Below are 7,500 nucleotides of genomic sequence, written 5' to 3'. Positions count from 1 at the left end.
AAATGGTCTGTTAAAAATCCGTGGGTCACGTCTCAAATCTCGCCAGTGGCCGCGATTTCTCCGGACTAAAATTCGATGGAGAATGATTGGCGGATGCTAGTTAGTGATGTTTACGGGAATGGTAGGCAATTTGACACCATCATTATGAGGCTATCATTATGAAACGTAGTGTATCTAAAGGAACGCTATGTTCATGTCAGGCGTAGAGTACATTCTTTCAGCTCAACCAGAAACAGAAATAATATTCTCTAATTCTAAAGTGAAGTCATGCAAATCTCGTGTGAGACTAAAGACAGCTAACTGACAACGTGATGAATACATCTGGAAGAGAATCTGATAAGAAATTGAAAGTTCAGTGTTTATTCATGTACATATTGACATCACAATTAAATCCTGTATTTAAAGTAAACAGAACTACCACCAAAAACTGCAACGAATGTCCGATAACCATCTTCTCGACATCTTCCTCATTTAACAGATCCGATCGTAAAGATTGCTGTTGCTGTTCGAGTGGCCCTTCGATCGTCAATCAATAACCACGGTCTGCACTGGACTGCTTCCTAGATAGCGAACTGAACCAACAGACACACCAATCACTTCACCCTGTCGCAGCTGACAGACTCAGCACTTGAGACCCTCCACTTCCTAGATGATTGTTTACAAGGGTGCGATGAAGCGATGACAATTACTTCCCAAGCCCCCAAGACCTGCCCCAAGCAGGCCCGTTATCTCAAGTGTTATCACAGTTCATGAAGGGTTCGCGCGTGCCCCGTTGATCGAGTGTGTTTGATTTGCACTGGTGTACTGTGATGGGTGCGGAAGAATCGCGTGCCTGGAGAAGGTTCTCAAATTTCTTTCATTCTTTTCCATGTCACAAACTATCGAAATGCGGGCGTTCGCCCTTTTGCAATGCAGCTGCAACTAATGCTAATTTAAGAACACCTCATTAAAGCTCATCAAGCTCGTGCTACTTGTGCGCCCGCCACGAACCGGGTATTCACGTCGCGGCTAAGATGCTAAGATCGAGAGCGCACCACGCGGTCACGATCCACCAACCGCGGGGGTCAGTGTTTAATGAGCTTAATGAGGGAGCGCACCAGAACGCTCTTCTAATTCTTATCGTGCGTCACCGATCCGCTCCAGTTGCGGGTTGCGGAGGGAGCAAATTAAAATTAAAACCCGCGTTCCAGCATCCAGCGCAGCAGCAACTAGCTAGTGCATCCATCACAAGGTGGTGGTGGTGGTGGAACCTGGCCCGTCCGACGGATCAAAGTTCCGCCAAGCGGACCGACGGACGGACGGTCACATTTCGTGAGCCCGGCTTCGACTGAACCACATCCGCATCTCGGATGTCGTTCGCCGCGAAAACGGTCAGTTCCGTTTCGTCGGAAAACACGATCCCGGTTGTGAACACGATCTCTCTCTCTCTCTCTCTCTCTCTCTCTCTCTCTCTCTCTCTCTCTTTTTCTCCTACTCTGTATCTCTCCTCTAGCCGCTTTATCATCTGATGTGAAATTTTCCGCACACCGAACCGCATCGAAGGGTGTCACATTACTGCGTGGTGGTTGTCGCTCAAGGTGAGCGGCATGGTTTTGCGCTCGAAAATGTGCTGATCTTGAAGGTGTGACTCTTACTCACGACAAAAACAAATCGTTTTCGCCGAGTTCAAGGCTTCAGCAGGAGTAGATGCAGCCGAAAAACCATCGTGCCCTTCTGGCTCGAGGCCCTACGCCGCCAGTTCTACGTCAGATGCGCTCGACACTCAGCACGATCAGCAGAGTCAGCGAAGTCGGTCAGCGCAAACGTGTAGAGGTGGCCAAAGGGCGGTAATGCGACACTCACCTCGTCTTCTCTTCGCCCGTACTCTCGGACGGGGAGGACGGGGCTCTGACTCTCAAAACAACCAGTACCGTTGCCAAAGGGAAGGGCAGACACAGCAACAGGAAGCACGGGGAGAAGGTCCGTGGTGTGCGCTGCGAATGTCAGCGAAATATGAAACGAACGCTGCCCCGGCACACGTTACGTCCAGCCACCCAGGATGGAAACGGGGGTGGAAAACGAAAAAACGCAAGTCTCGCGAACTCATCTTCAGCTGTGGCCATACCGTCCGAATGGCCTTTGGTTCGTTGGTGGGGCAAGTTAGTTGCAAAGCGTCCTACGGGCTCGGGTCTCGCATCACCATCACGGCCCCGGTGGGCACAATTTTGATCTACTCAGCAGGCAGGCGGCGAGCAAGCGAGCGAGTTCCACCCACCACCTATGCCTAATTGAAGTGCAACAATTGTGCAGACAGATCCGTGTCAGGTATTTGCGATTTCGCCGCGCTCCAGATCGCTCCAGATCGTCCCACCGTGCCTTCCTTTTGCGGCGTGAAAGGACCGCATGTTCCCGGGGGTTCCCCATTGCGTGCTGCCATGCGTCGTTTGCGTGTAAGCAACAACCGGCGTGGCCGTGATTTGTTGTGAGCAACATTGTTGTGCGTTTTGTGTCGGCGCGAGCAGCGGCAGTCGAGAAGAGGAATGATGGCGCGTGGTCGGCCTTTCGGATGTCATTCCTTCGAGTGCACCATCTGTGTGCTGCTCACGATCGCAGGCATTCGTTCGGATTGGATTCAATTGGAACATTTGTAAGGATACCGATGGTGTTACAACATGTTGACATGTTGGGCATTCCTTTGGTTTTAGTTATTTAATTGGTGGAGAGACAGTGCTGTGTACAGTGTGGCAGCTAGAAGTATTTGACCTTTTATAGTCCTTAGTCCTTTGATTTTCTTGACTATGTCTTTGATTGCAATGCTTCTTGAGACGTTTAGTGTTTCTACTTAATGTTTATGGTCATATTTTTTTACCATTTTGAATTGACGAAACCATGTCTCATGTACCATCTCAAAAATAGCGCATATTAATAGAGCTAAGTTTAATTTGACCCAAAACATGACATATTTTTGACGATTTTTTGTGAAGCAATCATTCAACTTACTATTTTGATCTAAAGCTCATGATAAAGTACAACTTTGGAAGAATATTTGGTTGTTTTTTGGGGGAAAATTTATTGTAAACTTCATCCATGGCATGGAATTTGCGAAATGCGTGTCTACGAAAATTTACTCTTTTCGGTGCCCCACTTAGCCAGGTGCTAAGTAAAAAATACCTTAGCCCTTCTTAAACAGACAACGCGGTTTCGATCGACGGAAGATTCGATCTTCTGCCGAGCAGCAGAGACCCGCGGACAGCAGAGGAATGTAAATATTGATTTGTTTTCCCTTTGAAGTTTGCCAAAAACCGTTCTGTGTTTCATCCGGGTTTGAGATTGTTGCTGTTGTAATCCATCCAAAACGTACAACAGCAGCGCACACACTCGAACCGTTTTGTTTGTGTGTCGTGTTTGAAGTGGCCCCACAGCCTACTCTGCTAGCTGACTTGAAACAAAGCAAAGCATTCCCAAGCAGATGGAGAAAAAACAAAACGCTAAAAACCTTGTGGATCTGGATGTTAGTACCCCTCCCAAGAAGCTGGTCTGGCATTGGCCTGGTGGGTGGCGACCGATCTGGATGGTGACGATCGCCCCTTCGGTGAACTCCTGTAACCCGTCACTCATGTAACGGCCAGTCCGGAATGGGGTAAGAAGGTTCGACGGGTAAGAATCGACGGGGGAGAGCATAAAACATTGCGAACAACATGTAAACGTGCACCCCGAACATACGACGGACCAAAGACCCTGCCGGTTAGCTGGTGGCGGGTGCGCCATACAGCCACACAACGAGAACGACGCAATCCCGTCGCAAATAGGGCCAGGATCGAGCGACACCGAACAGGAGGAAGCCTGCGTCGATCGGCGGCAAACGCGGGACAACAAGTAAAAGTTCAGAGCATTGGAGGCGGCATTGGAGCGACAGCAACATGGAGCGATCGAGCCAATCCGGTACAAAAAGGTTAAGACGCGCCGACGTCTCCACGTTCGTTCGTTTCTTTTTTGCTCGCTCGCATGCTTGGCTGCTGGTTGCTAGGGCTAAGGGCAGCTTAGTGACGGCCAAACATGAGTAAAGAAAAAAAGAAAAAAGAAAAGGTGGTAGCGCGGTGGGTCTCGGGCATGGGTGGTCAACCACATATAGTGGGGGGGTACCGTGCTCCCCAGGGACTACGCCACAGCGGCAGCAGCAACAGCAACGATGCAGCCAAAGAGCAAGTGGCGTTTAGAGCAGCAACGAGGTGATTTATAGGTTATGGGCAAGATTGATTAATTTTATCGATCGCTTTTTAGTGCCAAATGCTCACTACATTGTTATTTAATCCCCCCCCCCTCCTCACCTGGTGTTTGTTGAGTTGATGTTGCGCAATCCCGGCGTTGGCGACGCTCGGTCATAACCTGTCTCGTCTTTTCGTTCCTCGTTCGATTTTCATTTCTCTTCTCCGGCTTCAGCTTCGGCGACGGCTACAAACAAGAGCCCCTTGGCCACGGTAGGAAGTGTGATGAAGTGTCTTAGTCATGCAATGGGGTGGCCATTGTTATGGCGGGTATAATGGAGCTTGAGAGGAATCATGTTCACGACGAGGAGCACTGGAGCAGGGCTTTCAGTTCCCCTAGGTAGCAGCATCCATTCGGGAACACTATTGTTCAGTCGTCTTGTTCCATTCGGCTTCTTCTTTCACGTTCGAGAGCGAAAACAATACACACGAACCACGGGATTCGCGGATGACAAATATGGAATGGTAAACTCCTTTTTCGCATGTTGATCACTTTTATCACCAGGCGGCCAGAGTGTTGCGGCTCTGGTATTCTGCCAAAGCAAAAGCATATCAATTTGTCAAAGGTAAACGGTAAATTTGTGTTTGCGAACCGAAGTGCCGTGTTGTAGAGCCATTTTCAGTGGTGTTACGATGGCATTTTGGGCTGGGCTTCGCTTGCGGCGCAGGCTACTGTCTTTGCTTCGAGTGATCGCTCAGGAGGTGGTTATTGTTGCACTTGGCACTAGCACAGTTCTTTTTGTTCGGAAGTCATATTACTACTGTTTGGCACTGGATTGTGCAGCGCTAAATATTTGCTAAGGTTGCTATGATCCCTAGCAAACGGATGATGCTATGGTGATGTGATGCTATGCAGAGTTATTACGAATGTGGAATACTATGAGTGTAAATTTTTATTAATCCAATCCGTTGCATAACATACGTGGAACGTGGAAGAGTAAAAGGGCCACATGTAATATTCTACTCCAATTATAGCTTCCTTCAACTTATTTATAGTGTTTCAATAACTTGAAAAGATATTGCAGTAATCGAGTGCAGCTAAAAAATCATAATAGCCTAGAATTATGACGAGTGTGTAAACCGCTACGAGATGATCAAAGTAATCGAAAAACCCTTGCTACATTGCTGCTCCCAATGCTGGAAACTTTAATACTTATTTTAATATTTCCCCATAAACTTGTCTGCACACTAAAGCATAAACCACCACCGCCGCCGGGGCGGTGGCCAGTCGAAACTGATTACCTCAATGTAAACCACAATGCAATCCCAGGTGATAAGTCAGTAAAACTCTCGTTAAACCAAACGATCGATCCATCCGAACCATCCCCTCGGGCGGCCTCCACAGCGGCACACGCTTTTAGTACTCGCTTTCGCAATCTAAACAGAATGAATTCCGCTTCACCGCATCATCAATGGGGGGAACCTCTTAATCCCACCCGTCTCCACGTGCCCCTTCCGCCCGAGTGCCAAGAAGGGTTCCAACGAATTCTACCGTGGAAACCACGGACCTTTGCTGACCAGCCAGCCTGAATGGGAACATTAGCCAGCGCGTTGTAGTGGGGACCATTTGTGGCGAAGAATCAGCGCAACTGATTGGCACCACGGATCCAAGGTGCGCAAAAGGGCTGTTCGTCCACCGTTAATGGTCCTCTCCCATTTTGCCGAGCAAGTGGACGCCGGAGCAAGAACGCGAACGCGAACGCGAACGCGATCACTCTCGCCAGGGCAACCACCCAGTGGACCTATTTTAATGGATCATCAACATTATTCGACCGCACGGGGAGCCACGGAATCGCGGGGAAGAGTGGCGCACCCAGGGCGGGAAATCAGAGAAAAGAAAAATCACCATAATGAACCGATTATTTCCTCCGCCTCGGACCGCCAACCAGTTCGCCAGGGAGTTCGCTTTTATTGAGCAGTCAACACCACTTCCATCAATGCCGATTGCTGCGCGAGGCGCGCTTAGTGGCGGCCATTAATTTCAATTAAATCAAACATTCAATATTTGATCTGATCCTGCCGGGGGTCCTGGTCCCGGTGCAGCGCAACGTGCAGTGCATCGAATGGCATTTATGCGCGCTCGAACGGAACGACGCGAACGACGATGCGGTGATTTGCACTAAGAAGTAACGAGGAAGAGGTGGGGAGGTATCTGGTGGCGAAGGCAATAATTCATAAAATTTGCATCCTTTATTATGGTTGTGCGCTCGCACCGTGATTATTGACATGACAGGCGGACATCACTTTAACCCGCCCCTTTCCCTCCCTTCTGCAGGGGGTGGTTCAATTGCTTGCTTTCCACGAGACACTCGCGACACTGACCGAGAGCTTCGCTTGCGCTACAGTTGGTCAACGGTGTGGTCCGTCCTCGTGGATACAAGCCTCTCCGGTTTCAGCGTATGGCTTCGAGTAGTCCGTAGACGTGCGACACTACTGGGTCCATCTGCGGGTCCATCCGCGGGTCCGGTGCGCTCCCTCCAAACATTCACTTTCTGGTGCGATCGAACGTTTGAAATTGGAGGCATCAATTTGTGATGAGTGCGTTGTTCTTCGCGGTCTGTTTTCCCTCCCGTGTTTCCCCCTTCTTGCTAGCTTTTTACATTTCGTTGTTTTAGCGCTAATCTCGCGAAACCCCACTCGGAGGTTGCGGAGCTAGCACTTTTGCTGTTAGAAGGTGTCTTGTAATGCGATCCTGTCAGGGGTGCTGCCGTTTCCAGGATGTGCTTGTGGGAGCGGTGGTTTTAGCGTGAACATATTCGCGTATTGTATTTGCATTGAATTTGAATCAGTTTTAATCAATCTACTTTCGTAGAAAGCTTGTTGAAACAGAGAGAATTCAATAATTCGCATTATTTGTCTTCTATAGGGATTTATTCATCATAATATGCGTTATTACAAAACTTCATTTAGATCAATGTTTGTTTTTCATTTATTCCTCCTCATGCCTTCTTCCAGCAGCTGTGGAGTAATATTGATTACTCCGTCTTACGCTAGTATCAGCTCGATTGATAAGTGCGGTAATGCAACTTCATTATGCACCTTTCAACATACTTTCCACCATGCTCCATCGCCGTATGAATTCCCCTTTCCTGTATTCCAGCTCGATGATATCATTCATTTTCACCAAATTACTCGTACCGACCCCGTACCATTGCGCGGCCATGTGGGGTGGCTGCTGCAAGAAGGCGGCATCAAGCTAAAAGAGAAGGCGGCATTCGCTATGGTTGCAGACAATTTATTTGTCCCGATAATTGAT

General features: G+C 48.7%; 1 protein-coding gene across 1 annotated transcript in view; it reads left to right on the top strand.

The window, feature by feature from the left end:
- LOC126573413 (uncharacterized) overlaps positions 1-7,500 on the top strand; it is a 70,475-nt gene that overhangs the window by 39,866 nt on the left and 23,109 nt on the right.

This window comes from Anopheles aquasalis, chromosome 2 (assembly GCF_943734665.1).
Source record: "Anopheles aquasalis chromosome 2, idAnoAquaMG_Q_19, whole genome shotgun sequence".
NCBI classification, from domain to species: domain Eukaryota; kingdom Metazoa; phylum Arthropoda; class Insecta; order Diptera; family Culicidae; genus Anopheles; species Anopheles aquasalis.
The sequence above is the reverse complement of the archived record's forward strand: the minus strand, read 5'-3'. Positions and strand labels throughout refer to the sequence as shown.